This window comes from Lepisosteus platostomus, chromosome 3 (genome assembly GCF_059453375.1).
Source record: "Lepisosteus platostomus isolate fLepPlt1 chromosome 3, fLepPlt1.hap1, whole genome shotgun sequence".
Classification (NCBI taxonomy): Eukaryota; Metazoa; Chordata; class Actinopteri; order Semionotiformes; family Lepisosteidae; genus Lepisosteus; species Lepisosteus platostomus.
This window is the reverse complement of record NC_142613.1, coordinates 2,840,485-2,856,998: the sequence shown is the minus strand read 5'-3', so window position 1 is coordinate 2,856,998 and position 16,514 is coordinate 2,840,485. Positions and strand designations below refer to the sequence as shown.

At 44.9% G+C, this 16,514-nt stretch overlaps 1 protein-coding gene, 1 long non-coding RNA gene and 1 pseudogene across 2 annotated transcripts in view; 2 read left to right on the top strand and 1 right to left on the bottom strand.

Moving 5' to 3' along the window:
- LOC148674085 (uncharacterized) overlaps positions 1-16,514 on the bottom strand; it is a 20,496-nt gene extending 3,982 nt beyond the window's left edge. Inside the window, exons 1-2 of the long non-coding RNA XR_015934361.1 lie at positions 16,090-16,514; positions 5,864-6,010 (exon numbers count right to left, since the gene is read on the bottom strand). This is a non-coding gene — a long non-coding RNA (uncharacterized LOC148674085). The remainder of the gene's footprint in view (positions 1-5,863; positions 6,011-16,089) is intronic.
- LOC148674082 (uncharacterized) overlaps positions 8,218-16,514 on the top strand; it is a 28,294-nt gene continuing 19,997 nt past the window's right edge. Inside the window, exon 1 of the mRNA XM_088623835.1 lies at positions 8,218-9,116. The gene's annotated coding sequence lies outside the window, so the exon portion shown is untranslated. The remainder of the gene's footprint in view (positions 9,117-16,514) is intronic.
- LOC148674086 (uncharacterized) lies at positions 9,259-14,244 on the top strand (annotated as a pseudogene).

Below are 16,514 nucleotides of genomic sequence, written 5' to 3'. Positions count from 1 at the left end.
CTCCCCCAAGGCCAGTCTCCTCTCCTCCTCTGAGTTCAAGATCCGTACTTGAGTGATTCATCCACCTGTGAGCAGAACTCAGCTCATCCTTGTTCCTCTTTGCAGACTGAAGGGGGGACTGAGAGCTCAGAGCTCCACTCTGGTGCACAGAGCAAACTGGCCCAGCCAGCATGTCTTCAGCAGGGCTGGATCTCCCTGCAAATAACCTCCATCAATGTGATGCAAACATGCAGACTCCACACAGACAGTGTACAGCTACAGCCCAAGAGCCTGTATCTGTACCTTCCTCAGCCTGGTGCTCTGCAGCTATTTTCTAACCCTGCTGAATTGTGCATGTTGGAAGGATGAAATGGACAAACCAGCACTGAAACAGGAAATTTTGAGACGGGCCGTGGGTCCCGCTGCGAGCTGTACAGGACAGATCAATGTTGGTGTTTTCACTGGACAAACACTAAGGACCCAGGGGAGCTGGAGTCTATTCCAGCAAGCAATGGGCTCAAGGCAGGGTAACCCTGGGCAGGATGCCAGGCCATTGCAGGACACTCACACACACACCAGGGCTGTTTAACCTACAGTACCAGCATGTCTGTGGCCTGTGGGAGGAAACAGGAGCACCCAGAGAAAACCCACACAGACACATGGAGACCATGCAAACTCCACACAGATAGACCCCAGTGATTGAACCCAGGGCCCCAGCGCTGTGAGGCTGCAGTGCTCAGCTGCACACCACACCCTTCATTAATGGCAATTTCAGGTGTTTGTGTCTGGGATTCGGGCAGAGTGTTGGTATGAATGCTGGGGAGGGGTTTTCTAATACTGTACTGATGGTGTACCTACCTGCGCAGGTAATAGTACCATCCCAGCTGCTGGGGCCCTGGACCTCTTCTGTACCTGACTTCTTGTAACTGCAGTCATTTCTGAGAAAAAGACTTCAGCAGCAGGGGGAGTGACTCCCAGGTCAGTATATCAGTGTGAGAAAGTGCAGAGTCGGTCTAAACCACATCCTCGTAATACGCACGTAATACAGTGTCTTAAAATTGTTGGTAATACCCAGAAAGAAAAAACATTAAATTTAGCTTTTTTTTTACCTCCTTCACAATCCTTAGCTCACGATTGATACAGAAGTACTCACATGTTTGTGGTCTGTTTAATTTAATGTGTACAAATAAGTGAGGCATTGATGAGTGGGTCAGAATTTATAACTTTTTTCAAAATATTTAGAAACATAACACAATTTTCATTGTTGTGATTTACAATTATAAAACAAAAAAAAAACCCAACTTCATGCTGCTGCTGTAGTAGTTATAGTTTGGAAAGCAGACTGGATCTTGAGGGCAGAGACAGACACATAATAATGAAATAATAATTGGAGCAAAGACATGTTCTCTTTTAGCAGATAAAATACATGCATCTTAATTACTGAAAACACTTTATTATAAATATAAAATTCACAGGTAGGTGTTTTTTACTGTAAAGCTGAAGTGTGTGTTTCTGGGATTCAAGCAGGCTGTACCTGCAGGAGTTCTGTGGAGTCGCTCTCCGATAGTGATGTTTCTGGACAAGATTACCTGACTGGTGCTGCAGTCTTGGGAACTGGACCAGTCTGAGGGCTGAAATAGTTTAGGTATCGTAGGTGCACACTTTCACACTCGGTTCAAAAAAATTATAAAAAAATTCAGGTTGGCCGATGGAACTCAGGTGCTGTGACTAGATGTCTCAGTCTAGATTTCTTGTCTTTCTGTTTTTGATGTGCAAGGATATTGTCAGTACGGGTGAAAAGAAAGGTCTTTATCTGAAGGTCTTTATTGTCTTTGTTCTTAATCATAGCCAGATTGAGTTTCTTGCTCCATAGTGTATGGCTGGATAAAGCTTAATCTAATAGTGATTTTGTGGAAATAGGATCACTTGTTAAAATACCCTGAACATGATCAGCTACACCACACATCTGTGAACACTATGACTGAACAACAGTAATAAGAATCACTATGCTCTCTTGGTACCAGAGCCCAATAACACTTGCACACAAGTTCCAATAAGACTTAATCTGAGCTTTTCAAAAAGTTTAAAGAATGGATTTGCTTTTTTCTGATGAATCTTGTGCCCAAATGCCACATTGCAGCACTTTATAGTACTCGATTAAATTTAAATTTCTTGAAATAAAAAACACTTTAGTGGAGTCATACTTGCTGAATAAAAGGGGTGTGATAAGAGTTATAACACTGCTTCTCCAGAGAAACATTTTTGGAAACCTGTTCAGTGAGAGGCACAGCACATACTGAACAACCACAAAATTAAAAAAATAACAGTTTGCAAAGATCAAAATCAAAAGCTCAGGAGGGGGGCTATGCCTGTTTCCATTTCCTCTGAAAGCTGACAGCTGTAGTAGACAACGTTTCAACAAGGGGGTGTTCTTGAAGGAAAGCCAGCGCCCAGCACCAGAATCCATCTTTGAGAAACAGAGGGCTGAACTGTCCTGTTGTCTCTGAGAGGAAACTGTGAGGTCAGTGGACAGAGGTCATTGCTGAGGGTCCTGCACACTGTGGTAGCAACTTGCTTCAAGCAAGAAAACAGCTCAGGATTGATCTTGGACAGGTCCCGCTTATAATACCAAGTGGTCCCCTAGTGGCAATATCAGGTATGACACTCACCATTGCTTGCATAGAAAGTTAAAATTAACAACTAATAAACTAACATCCGTTATTCCTTAGTGGAAAAAGAATGTAAAAAGCACTGGATGTGTTTCCCCATCACTTACTTAATTTCTTTACAAAAGTGTAAACAGAAAATTGAATTCACATTAAATCACAACACTAGGTGTCGTATGCATTCAAGTAAAAACTGTGCTCTGCTTGTTAATGTCAAATGAATGGCAAAAACATGAGTTAAGAACTCTAAAATTTTAAACCTGTGAGAATCACACCTGAATAGTCACAGGATTTAACAAATATAGGACATTTTGCCAAGATCTCCTGAAGGAAACCAAAATTCCTGTAGGTGAGATATTTTAATCCCAGATTTGAACTGACCAAGCAGAACTGTGGCAGACCAGACTTTCTCTATGGCTAATAAATAGAGCAAGAAAGAGACCAGAAATTAGAAGTCAGGACCAGAGGAGCAGGAAGACAAGGAGTGAAGTCCAGAGGGAAGAAAGGAGACAAGGAGTGAAGACCAGAGGGAGCCGGAAGACAAGGAGTGAAGACCAGAGGGAGCCTGAAGACAAGAAGTGAAGATCAGAGGAGCAGGAAGACAAGGAGTGAAGACCAGAGGAGCAGGAGGAAGACAAGGAGTGAAGACCAGAGGGAGCCTGAAGACAAGGAGTGAAGACCAGAGGGAGCCTGAAGACAAGGAGTGAAGACCAGAGGGAGCCTGAAGATAAGGAGTGAAGACCAGAGAGAGCCGGAAGACAAGGAGTGAAGACCAGAGGAGCAGGAAGACAAGGAGTGAAGACCAGAGGGAGCCTGAAGACAAGAAGTGAAGACCAGAGGAGCCTGAAGACAAGGAGAGAAGACCAGAGGAGCAGGAAGACAAGGAGTGAAGACCAGAGGAGCCAGGATGCCCAGAAGCAGGAGCAGGAGCAGGAGCTCCACTGGACCAGGGAAGCACAGTCTGATACTCTGCTCCACCTCAGCTGCTGCTCCAGAACAGTCTGGTGTTGGGCATAAAGGCTCACTATCCATCAGAGCTTTTCTCTGGGTTCAGTCTTTGAAAATTTGTCCAAAGCCACAGACAAGGCTCCACTTGTCACAGTCTGGAGGAAAAAGCGCCACTGCAACTGGGCTGTGAGGAAACGTCACATGGCTGGACTCTTTTATACTGAGTCTCACAAGGAGAAAGAGCAACAATGCTCTCTCAGTGGCTCGATCATGTCCAGTGGTTGGAGTCTCTTTCTCTCTCTCCCTCTTTCAGCAGCAGAGCTCAGCTGCACAGCACGTCCAGCCCTTCACGGCTGCCCACATCCCTGAAAGGAGGCAAATGTGTAAACACAGTGGAACCTGGCTGTCAGGTGTCATGACCATGAAGACTACCTGCTGGCTCCACTCAGGTGGAGGCCCAGCTGACCGCCTGTCACAGAGCTGCTCTGATTCCACCACCGATTATTCATGTCCCAGGTGAAGGTGTCACTATAGACCTGACTGGCCCTACACCCCAGCTGGCTGAAGGACACGACTGTATTTGAACTCTATCTGGAAGTGATCCTTGTATGAAACACAGCCTCAAACAAAATGGCGAAGGACTGTTTCTACTTGCTCAGGTGCCCAACAGAGTAGGATTCCTCTGCCGGCCGCAGGATTCGAACCGGCAACCTTCCAGTTACAGGCGCAGATCCTGAGCCACAGAGCCACCGCTCCGCTCATTACTATAGTAATGAGATATTTTATCTGATTTTCAGGGGGTGATCAAAGTACTGTATATACCGTATATAAAGAGCTTGTTTTCAGTGCACTGAAGAAGAACAGTTTGTGGGGGGGGGAAGCAAAGTTTTGCTTTAGCTCAGAAATGGGAAATGGGAAGCTGTTTAACCTGCAGTACCAGCATGTCTGTGGACTGTGGGAGGAAACAGGAGCACCCAGAGAAAACCCACACAGACACATGGAGACCATGCAAACTCCACACAGATAGACCCCAGTGACTGAACCCAGGGCCCCAGCGCTGTGAGGCTGCAGTGCTCAGCTGCACACCACACCCTTCATTAATGGCAAATTCAGGTGTTTGTTTCTGGGATTCAGGCAGAGTGTTGGCATGAATGCTGGGGAGCGGTTTTCTAATACTGTACTGATGGTGTACCTACCTGTGCAGGTAATAGTATCATCCCATTGCTGGGGCCCTGGACCTCTTCTGTACCTGACTTCTTGTAACTGCAGTCATTTCTGAGAAAAAGACTTCAGCAGCAGGGGGAGTGACTCCCAGGTCAGTATATCAGTGTGAGAAAGTGCAGAGTCGGTCTAAACCACATCCTCAACCTACAGGTGTCCCCACGTTCTCTGTCTTTGAGTGAGTACTAAAACGTCATTTGGAAATTGTTCAGTATATACTGTATGTTAATTAGCACATACATTTTTAAATAAAATATTTTAAATAAAAGGTTATACTTAGGGATGTTTTAAGACAATAATCAGGTAATGGCTATTGGTCTCTTATATGAAGTATTTAAAAAAAACTGCTAGCACGGAATACAGTGTCTTAAAATTGTTGGTAATACCCAGAAAGAAAAAAAAGTTAAACTTAGCTTTTTTTTTTACCTCCTTCACAATCCTTAGCTCACGATTGATACAGAAGTTCTCACATGTTTGTGGTCTGTTTAATGTGTACAAATGAGTGAGGCATTGATGAGTGGGTCAGAATTTATAACTTTGATTTTATTTCAAAATATTTAGAAACATAACACAATTTTCATTGTTGTGATTTACAATTATAAAACCAAAAAAAATCGCAACTTCATGCTGCTGTAGTAGTTATAGTTTGGAAAGCAGACTGGATCTTGAGGGCAGAGACAGACACACAATAATGTAATAATGATAATTGGGGCAAAGACATTTTCTCTTTTAGCAGATAAAATACATGCATCTTATTAACTGAAAACACTTTATTAATATAAAATTCACATGTAGGTGTTTTTAATGTAAAGCTGAAGTGTGTGTTTCTGGAATTCAAGCAGGCTGTACCTGCATGAGTTCTGTGGAGTCGCTCTCCGATAGTGATGTTTCTGGACAAGATTACCTGAGTGGTGCTGCAGTCTTGAGAACTGGATCAGTCTGAGGGCTGAAATAGTTTAGGTATCATAGGTGCACGCTTTCACACTCGGTTCAAAAAAATTATAAAAAAATTTGTCCACAAAGCAGATTTTTTTAAGTGAAGCACTGACCTTGCTGGTGTCCAATAGCGAGAGCAGTGTAAGTGTCCGAGGGCTGGTCTAGTGGGGATGGCGTGAGCAGGACGTCTTCACGGGAGTCTTGGATCTGCTGTCAGTGCCGAGTACAGCAGCTCTTCCTTCATGTCTCACCCCCAGGACCTGTACAGAACAAGCAGGTTGGCCGATGGAACTCAGGTGCTGTGCCTAGATGTCTCAGTCTAGATTTCTTGTCTTTCTGTTTTTGATGTGCAAGGATATTGTCAGTACGGGTGAAAAGAAAGGTCTTTATCTGAAGGTCTTTATTGTCTTTGTTCTTAATCATAGCCAGATTGAGTTTCTTGCTCCATAGTGTATGGCTGGACAAAGCTTAATCGAATAGTGATTTTGTGGAAATAGGATCACTTGTTAAAATACCCTGAACCTGATCAGCTACACCACACATCTGTGAACATTATGACTGAACAACAGTAATAAGAATCAATATGCTCTCTTGGTACCAGAGCCAATAACACTTGCACACAAGTTCCATTAAGACCTTTTTTTCCAAAATGTTTTAAAGAATGGAATTGCTTTTTTCTCTTAACAAATCTTATGCCATAATGCCACATTACAGCACTTTACATAATACCCTATTAAATGTCAGGTTTTAAAATGAAGAACACATTAATGGAGTTATACTTGCTGACAAAGAATAAAGGGGTGTGATAAGAGTTACAATACTGCTTCTCCAGAGTAACATTTTAGAAACCTGTTCAGTGCGAGGCACAGCATGTACTGAACAACCACAAAATTTAAGTTTGCAAAGATCGAAAGCTCAGGAGGGGGGCTATGTCTGTTTCCATTTCCTCTGAAAGCTGACAGCTCTAGTAGACAACGTTTCAACAAAGGGGTGTTCTTGAAGGAAATCCAGCACCAGCGCCCAGCACCAGAATCCATCTTTGAGAAACAGAGGGCTGAACTGTCCTGTTGTCTCTGAGAGGAAACTGTGAGGTCTGTGGACAGAGGTCATTGCTGAGGGTCCTGCACACTGTGGTAGCAACTTGTTTCCAGCAAGAAAACAGCTCAGGATTGATCCTGGACAGGTATATAAATGCCTGGGTGATCCACACCTTGGGTTGGGACAAATCTCATTTTTAATCTGCTGCTCAGGGTCACACCAATTCTGTGTCCGTATTGTAGGCATGTGGTTTTGTATTTACATGAGACAGTTCTATTAGTGGAGGACCTGGATGGCCTAGAAACAAGTGTACAACTCAGACAGAAGGAGAACAGGCTGAATGCATGACTCTTACTGTACATGGGGAAAGTGCAGGTAAACAGATAACAGTGCTTAAACAGGAAATCAGAAAAACAATATCAGTACAATATTAGTGAAGTTGTTAACAAACTGTGCAGAAGGCCTACAGCAAGTTTTTTTACTCGAAATTCAAAACCCATGGATTGAGGGTCATGCTTATAATACCGAGTGGTCCCCCTAGTGGCAATATCAGGTATGACACTCACCATTGCTTGTACAGAAAGTTAAAATTTTGAACTAATAAACTAACATCCGTCATTCCTTATTGGAAAAAGAATGTGCAAAGCACTGTATGTGTTTCCACACATTCTTACTTAATTTCCTTAGAAAAACAAAAAATATTTAATTAAATAAATAACATTAAATTACAATACTAGGTGTTATACCCATTCAAGTAAGAACTGTGCTCTGCTTGTTAATGTCAAATGAATGGCAAAAACATGAGTTAAACCTGAATCACACCTGAATACTCACAGGATTTAACAAATATAGGACATTTTGCCAAGATCTCCTGAAGAAAACCAAAATTCCTGTAGGTGAGATATTTTAATCCCAGATTTGAACTGACCAAGCAGAACTGTGGCAGACCAGACTTTCTCTATGGCTAATAAATAGAGCAAGAAAGAGACCAGAAATTAGAAGTCAGGACCAGAGGAGCAGGAAGACAAGAAGTGAAGACCAGAGGAGCAGGAAGACAAGGAGTGAAGTCCAGAGGGAAGCAGGAAGACAAGGAGTGAAGACCAGAGGGAAGCAGGAAGACAAGGAGTAAAAAGACCACAGGGAGACAGGATGCCCAGAAGCAGGAGCAGGAGCAGGAGCTCCACTGGACCAGGGAAGCACAGTCTGATACTCTGCTCCACCTCAGCTGCTGCTCCAGAACAGGCTGGTGTTGGGCGTGAAGGCTCACTATCCATCAGAGCTTTTCTCTGGGTTCAGTCATTTACCCAAAGCCACAGACGAGGCTCCACCTGTCACAGTCTGGAGGAAAAAGCGCCACTGCAACTGGGCTGTGAGGAGACGTCACATGGCTGGACTCTTTTATACTGAGTCTCACAAGGAGAAAAAGCAACAACGCTCTCTCAGTGGCTCGATCGTCTCCAGTGGTTGGAGTCTCTCTCTCTCTCTCCCTCTTTCAGCAGCAGAGCTCAGCTGCACAGCACGTCCAGCCCTTCACGGCTGCCTCACATCCCTGAAAGGAGGCAAATGTGTAAACACAGTGGAACCTGGCTGTCAGGTGTCATGACCATGAAGACTACCTGCCGGCTCCACTCAGGTGGAGGCCCAGTTGACCGCCTGTCACAGAGCTGCTCTGATTCCACCACAGATTATTCATGTTCCAGGTGAAGGTGTCACTATAGACCTGACTGGCCCTACACCCCAGCTGGCTGAAGGACACGACTGTATTTTAACTCTATCTGGAAGCGATCCTTGTGTGACACACAGCCTTTTCAACAGTGACACCATAGCTGGCAACAGTTTAAAAGAAGAGGAAAAAAACTGATTTAGTTGAACCAGGTAGTAATGAGATATTTTACCTGATTTTCAGGGGGTGATCAAAGTATTGCATATATGAACATGGAAGTTTTAACTGGGTATTGAATGATAAGTACAGTTGAAACAGCGGACAAACAATATTATAGACAGCAGTAATGTCATGACAATAGAAACAAATAGGTCTAAAAACATGCAACAGCTCACCATCTCTTTGTATAAAATAAGGCAACAGTTGGGTTTCACTTTGTAAAAGAGCTGCTTGGGTGTTGTCTAGGGGAAAGAAAGTGCGTCTCCACTGGGTAACTCCTGTATTATTTCAAAGCAGTACTTCAGGGTGGTGGTAACCAGGTGGATACAAACCAGGATTCTCTATACATATATTTTTCAACAACTTAGTGCCCATGCCGTTTTTTTAAGATTGAAGAATTTTTATAGCTTAATACTGACAGAAATTCAAGTAGTAGATAAGTGAAGGTTCCCAGAGCGAAGCTTCATCGACCAGGGATTTAATCTATCTGGATACCCAGATACATCCATTAATGTAAAACCTAAATTATATATGTAAAGATACAAACATATATAACTGTTGACTTTAAACCTTTTTTCTACAGTATCCAGTCCACCACCAGCCATGTCATCTGTAGGAACTGTTCCTTTTGAGATGGCAGCTTTGGGCAGACCCTTCCAGCTGGGGATGCTGTATGACTGCCGCAGGGACGCACTGATCCCAGGTAAACCTACAGCACAGCGAACACAACGACACACTGTTCCAGCTGGGCTGCTGTATGACTGACACACTGATCCCAGGTAAACCTGCAACACAGCAGACATAACGACACACTGTTCCAGCTGGGCTGCTGTATGACTGACACACTGATCCCAGGTAAACCTGCAACACAGCAGACATAACGACACACTGTTCCAGCTGGGCTGCTGTATGACTGACACACTGATCCCAGGTAAACATTCCAGATGAAATCTATTAATTTAGTGCCAATATACAATATAGGATTACAGAATACAATTTCAATCTTATCTGAATTTCATTGACATGTCCTAAACTCTCCTCACAGGTCTTTTTAAGCTTCTCAATTCATGATACAGTTAATTCTATCACAGAAGCTGTTGAATCACAAGATTAATGAACCTCTTTATTACATCAGTGTCTCTCTATATGAAGCTTAGTACTGAACAAACCTCTTTGGCATTGTCCAGTGTGTCAGGAGCATTAGGTAATCAACCCTAAATCTATTGCAGCCATCACGCTGTGGGACCATGAGGAGCTACAGAAGAACACCAGTGTGCGCTCCCAGAATAAAACTGAGCTCAGGGTCTCTGCCTCAGACTCCATTGATGACAAAGCTTCGGCCCTGCAGGTGGACGCCTCACTGAAGGTCAGTCTGCTGGTGGGTCTTGTAGAAGTGGGAGGAGCCGCCAAGTACTTCAATGACAAGAAGAAATCCCACAGCCAGGCCAGAGTCACTCTGCAGTACAACACCACTGTCAGGTACGAGCAGCTGACCATGAGTCACCTGGGCCAAAAGAAGGTGACCCATCCCAGAGTGTTTAAGGACGACATGGCCACCCATGTGGTCACAGCTGTGCTGTACGGGGCTCAGGCCTACTTTGTGTTTGACAGAGAGGTGTCTGAAGGAGAGGACAAGCAGGAGATTGAGGGAAAACTGAAACTCACGATTGAAAAGCTGAAAGGAATCTCAATTAGTGACAAAGCCTCTCTGGAAATGACAGAGAAGGAAAAGGCTGCTGGAGAAACGTTCAGCTGCACATTTCACGGGGATGTTCAGCTGGCGACAAACCCGTCCACTTTTAAAGAGGCCATTGAAGTCTACAGAGCCCTCCCGACTCTGCTCGGAGGAGGAGGAGAACACGCTGTGCCCATCAGGGTCTGGCTGTACCCGCTGGTCAAGCTGGACTCCAGGGCTGCTAAGCTGGTCAGACACATAAGCAACTGTTTTGTCACACAGGCACAGACTTCATTGGAGAACCTGGATGTGATTGAAATGCGATGCAGCGATTTGCAGAAACACACAGTTTCCCAAACCTTTCCTGGCGTCAAAGGAAAAATAGAAAATCTGAAACAACTGGTCCTTCAGTACAAACTGAATTTCATGGATAGATTAGCCTGTGTCCTGCCAGCTGTAAGGGGAGGTGAGAAAGATGAAAAAGAGTTCAGAGAGCTGATAAAACATCATGAAGACTCGCCTTTCAAATTTCACAGGCTTCAACTGTGGCTGCAGAATAAAGAACAAGAAATGGACACAGTCAGTGGATATCTTACTAAACTGAAAGACAGTGGTATAAATGTGCTGTCCACACAGGAGGAACTGGACCAGGTGCTGTCTGATCCAGACACTGAGAATGTGGTTTGTTTCAGCTTCACCTCACTCAGCCAGCCTGAGCCGTATCTGTCAGAGCTGTCCAGCTACCTCAGACACCCAGAGAGCAGGAACACAGACACTGACACACAACAGACTAGCACAGGATGGTCATGGATAGTTTTATTTCATGGAATTATCAGTTTTCTGAAACTAATCTTTGACTTCCTTAATTTCAGAAGGGGCAAAGAAGAAAGTAGTGGTTCTAGTATGCAGCACAAAGGATGCTGGTTAGGCCAAGCGACTAATCAGAAGATGAAATTATGTCTGAAGGTTTTCCTAGAGTTAGTGAAAATTAACAAGGCCCAGAAGGAAACTAAATTCTTTGCTGATTCTAAACAAGATGACCAGTGCACAGGAGCGTGTATCTTCCTGTATGAGGGTGGGGATAATGAAGGTGTGTATTTTGAGCCCCTGTCAAAGCCTGAAACCCCTGGGGTTCACACAGTGACACACAACAGTGTGACAGTACATGCGTCCCCCCCCAGCTCCGCCACACTGCAGCACAGGGTGGAATATAAACCCAAGAAGCAGGAAGAGTGGAAATCTGTCACTGTCACAGACACTCAGGACACTGTCACTGTGTCAGGTCTGCAGCCTCACACTGAGTATGAGCTCAGATCCACAGCAGTGGGCAAGCTGGGATACCCCGTGAGCAGTGACATCATCAGAGTGAAGACTCTGCCAACAAGCCCCCCTGGAAAACCCTCAGCTCTCCAGGTGTCTCCAACTTCCATCACAATAACCTGGGAAAATCCTTCTGCTGTTGGGAGGGGGGTCAGCATACTGGGATACATCATTGAATACAGAGAGGAAGGAGGAAGGAGGAAGGACACATCTGATCAGTGGCTGAAGAAGAAAACGAACAAAGAACAGAATTCATTTTCTGTGGAAGGCTTGACAAAGAAAACATCCTACAGAATCAGAGTCCGGTGTGACTGTGGGGATCGTGGGACCAGCGCACCGAGTGGTGAAGTGGTGATCACAACAGCAGAAACAACACCTGTGAAGCGAATTACAGGCGACCCCAAGAACTGCACTTTAATGAACAAGGGCAAACCTTCGATTTACAGGCTTAATCTGTCTAAACATAAAGGCAGTACCTGTTCCAAACTCAGCTTTGGAAAGCCAGCAGTGAACAGTAGAAACAGAACGATCATGCTCCTGGGAGCGACGGGCTCAGGGAAGACCACCCTCATCAACGGGATGATCAACTACATCCTGGGAGTGGAGTGGGAGGATGAGAGCAGGTTCAAACTGATACATGAAGAGACCAACAAGACACAGACCTCTGAGATCACAGCCTATCAGATCCACTACAGTGAAGGGCTCAGAGTTCGCTACTCTCTCACTATTGTGGACACTCCAGGGTTTGGGGACACCAGAGGGATTGGACAGGACAAAATCAACACCCAGAAGATCAGAGACTTCTTTTCTGATAAGAATGGTATCATTAGTCTTGACGCAGTGTGTTTTGTGGTCCAGTCTGCTTTAGCACGTCTCACACACACACAGAAGTACATCTTTGACTCAATTCTCTCGATATTTGGAAAAGACATTGCAGACAATATTGTAGTTCTGGTCACCTTTGCTGACGGGCAGGCTCCACCTGTTTTAGAGGCCATCAAAGCTGCTAATGTCTCTTGTGCCAAACTGAAAAATGACACCCCTCGCCATTTCAAATTCAACAACTCAGTCCTGTTTGCTTCTAATGAGGGATCAACAGGAAGTTCACATCAGAGTAAGTTTGACCAAATGTTTTGGCAGATGGGTTCAGAAAGCATGGAAACATTCTTTAGCTATTTGAACACCATGCAAACCCGAAGTCTGCAGCTGACAAAGGAGGTCCTGGAGGAGCGCAATCGACTGGAGGTGACAGTGGAGGGGCTGCAGCCCAAGATCAAAGTCGGACTGACGACACTCAATGAATTGGAACAGACACAGGAAGCACTGAAACGTCACAAACACTGTATAGAGAAAAACAAGAACTTTGAGTATGAAGTAGAGGTCACAGAGGCAGTAAAGGAAGATATCTCTGAGACTGGAAACTACATCACCAACTGCCAAGTGTGTCATACCACCTGTCACTATCCCTGTCAAATTCCTAATGAGGATGGTATGAAAGGTTGTTGGGCAATGGATAATAAAGGAAACTGCACGATTTGTCCTGGGAAATGTGTCTGGAATGTACATTTTAATCAGAAGTACAGATGGGAATACAGAACGAGAAAAGAGAAAAGAACATATGAGGATCTGAAAAGGCAGTTTGAGGACGCAAAGGGGAAAAAGATGAGTGCAGAGGAAGTTGTCAAACAGCTTCAGAAGACATACAAAGAGGTACAGAAAGACGTCTTACAATTAACTGAAAACTTGGGTCGCACTCTGAAGCGTCTGAAAGAGATCGCTCTGCGGCCCGACCCTCTCAGGGCCCCAGATTACATTGACCTGATGATACAGGCTGAGGAGCACGAAGCCAAGCCTGGATATCTGGATCGCATCAGAGAACTACAGAGAGTCAGAGAAGGAGCTGTGATAGTGCAGAAGGTGGCCAGTGGAGAGAGTCTGCTTCCACAGGAAGAGAAGACTTCGAAAGAATGGGTAAAGGACAGTGCCTCAGAGATTTTACAAAAAGTAAAAAATAAGATAGGTTGAAAGCATACTTTACAAATGAGAATTAAGTGGATATCACCAACATGGATTGCTGGATTGAAAATTAGAGAAATACAGGATTGACTGATAAACATGTTACCATATAAATGTCCCCTTTCTAACATTCTGATAAAGATATTATTAAATTGAAAAGCAGCAAATAAAAGTTATTGTTCCATATAGGCTTTGGCACCAAGTACATGTTAGTGAATACACCACAAGATACTCATTTTGTTCAAATGTTTGACATATGTAAAATAATTGTACTGGGATACTATTGAATTCTTACACTGATGATCTGACAAGGGAGTTAAAGAGCATTTCTGAAATGTGTTTTCTTTTATTTTCCTGTTTTCTATAAAACATTGATGCATATTGTGTTCTCTGTGATCCTTTTTCTGTATTAATTTCATATACAATTTTCATTCATTGGCCTGATTTCATGTTTCTTGTACCGTCTTTAAAGAGATATAACCTTTATATAACTTTTCATGAAGAACAGCACAAGTAACCTTCTTTGTGCTCAGTGGTTTTAAATAAATACAGTCTCAGTGAAACTTGAGCAATGCAATCTTTTATACTTCTCATCCAGTCTGTCTCCTGAACCACCTTTAAAGAGTCTCTCAGGTTCCTATGATTCTATTTAGGGAAAGGCTCCCCCAGCACCCCTCACTGTGCAGGAGAGTCACTGCACCCCCTCTCTGCTGGCCCACTGTCTCCAGAATGCTCTTGACACGTTACTGTCGTCCCTTAAGCCGGCGTCGGGCGACAGGACTCGACACGACCTCTAGTCGGAGAGCATGTCAAAATTAACGACTGCAGCTGCTAAGTCTGGCTGCCTTTTCTGTCCCAGAGGGTATCAAATCATACGACTAGGAATCGCAGGGGTGACTAATCACACGATTCCCTCACGACTTTTCATCCCGGTTCCACATCTCGTATCGCGCCGCGAAAGTACCGCGAGGTCGCCTCATTTTGTCAGCCAATCAACCTGGAGCAAGAGGAGGAGCAGCACACAAAGTACACAAACACGAAACGCCGAACAGACATCTGTGCTGGCTCCACAGTTCGACGAGCCTCTCCTCCATTTGCCCAGTCCAACACACTCGCTTTCCCTCTTTCCTTGAAGCTGCATTGTACTTCCACTTGCGCGCTCATTGGCTGTGACTGTCGCAGACACAAGAGCCCACCCCTGCGACTGGCGACTGGCGACGAGAAAATCAAACCTGTCTGAGTTTGTCGTAGTGAGTCGCAGAGAGTTGTAGGGGCTATTAAGAGCAATATGAGTCTCTGGGGATGTCACACTACACAACTGACAGTAATGGGCGGGCGATGCGACTCTCTACAACTCTTACGATCTTGTAAAGGAAGGCCACGACTGGAAATCCTAGGAACAGTCGTGTAGTGTAACGCCAGCATAATACACTACCTGACTGCAAACTTTGGTTTCAAAGAACACCAATAGTACCCCACACAGGTCTGTCAGTATAAGCACGAACACCTTTATTTGCTAGTAGAGTGGGTGTTTTTTACTGCCCCCCAGTCTGGTCTAACCTCATGAGCAGTGCACTCATAGCTCTCTAGGTAGAGTCTGCTGGAGAGTGTCACTGCTCTGCGATGGGCTGGCGTCCTGTCCAGGCTGTGGTCCAGTCGAGAGCCCTGTGTCTGCGGGGCTGGGCTCCACTAAAGACTGAGCTGTTGCTGAAAGCGGATGTAAGGTAAGAAAAGCTCCCACTTGGAACAACTGTCAACTCTTCTGTCAGAAATGTCCATTTTTCCAATAGGGATTCCTCTCAAGTAAAAAGGAAACACCTGCACTGAACTTAGACCTGTTTCATACCAAGTCTTTACAAATTACCAGAGAGACAGGCTGACAACACTGCAGATCCATCAACCAAACCACATGGACACATTTTAGTCTTGCTTGTAGAAATAATCTCTGTGTTTTTAAATAAGCTTCATACGAAGAGACACTGAAATAGGGACGTGAGCACCTCAATTAGACCAAAGCACAGCATGTGACTGACTGGTCAAATCCTGACTTCCCCCGGCTAAGCGCCATAAAACACACTGGAGAAACAGGGTTATCGCTGTCCAGTTTACATCTTTTAAAATCTGAAGATGATCTCCGCCCTGTGGCCGTCTGGAGCCCTGCAGGAGCCTTTCCTGCCTTTATTAACAGGGTCCCCCTGTACTGTCTGTCACACACCCCTAAACTCGTACAAGCTGTTTCTAAAAGTTTACATCAAAGCAAGATTATTGACCCAAATGGCTAACTTGTCCTTTGTATAGTTAAAACAACCTTCGAACAAAACAGTAAACATGTTACAATTAGTATTTAACACATGACAGGTGACTATATCGACAATTTATGTCAAATATTATCAGTTATTTTGACTAACCTGTGACGCCCGACCTCAGCACAACAACCGGCCAGAGACGTTACACAGCTCACGCGCAAACGGGAATCTCGCGCTACGGGAGGCGGAGCCACCGCGAAAGCGGCAAACCTGCGGGCCAATCATCGTCGCTTCTCTGCAGTGTAGGCGGGGCCCCCAGGCACCCGCTGACACAGCTGATTGGCTGCTTGCTGGTGCCAATCACTCACAGGCAGTTTTGAAAACCCTCGAGCTTGCGGCGAGGCGCGTCTGCCGCCACTCGCGGGGCGCTGCGTTCCCGCTCATTTCCACCCGTAATGACGTAATAACAGGGGTGACCTGTCCCTTCTCTCTCGCCTCAGGGCAGTTTGAAGAGGTTGGCCTCCCCGCGGACGGCACAGACGACGAGTTGGTGCTGCGCTTGGGCGGTTTGTGCCGATGCGTAGTGA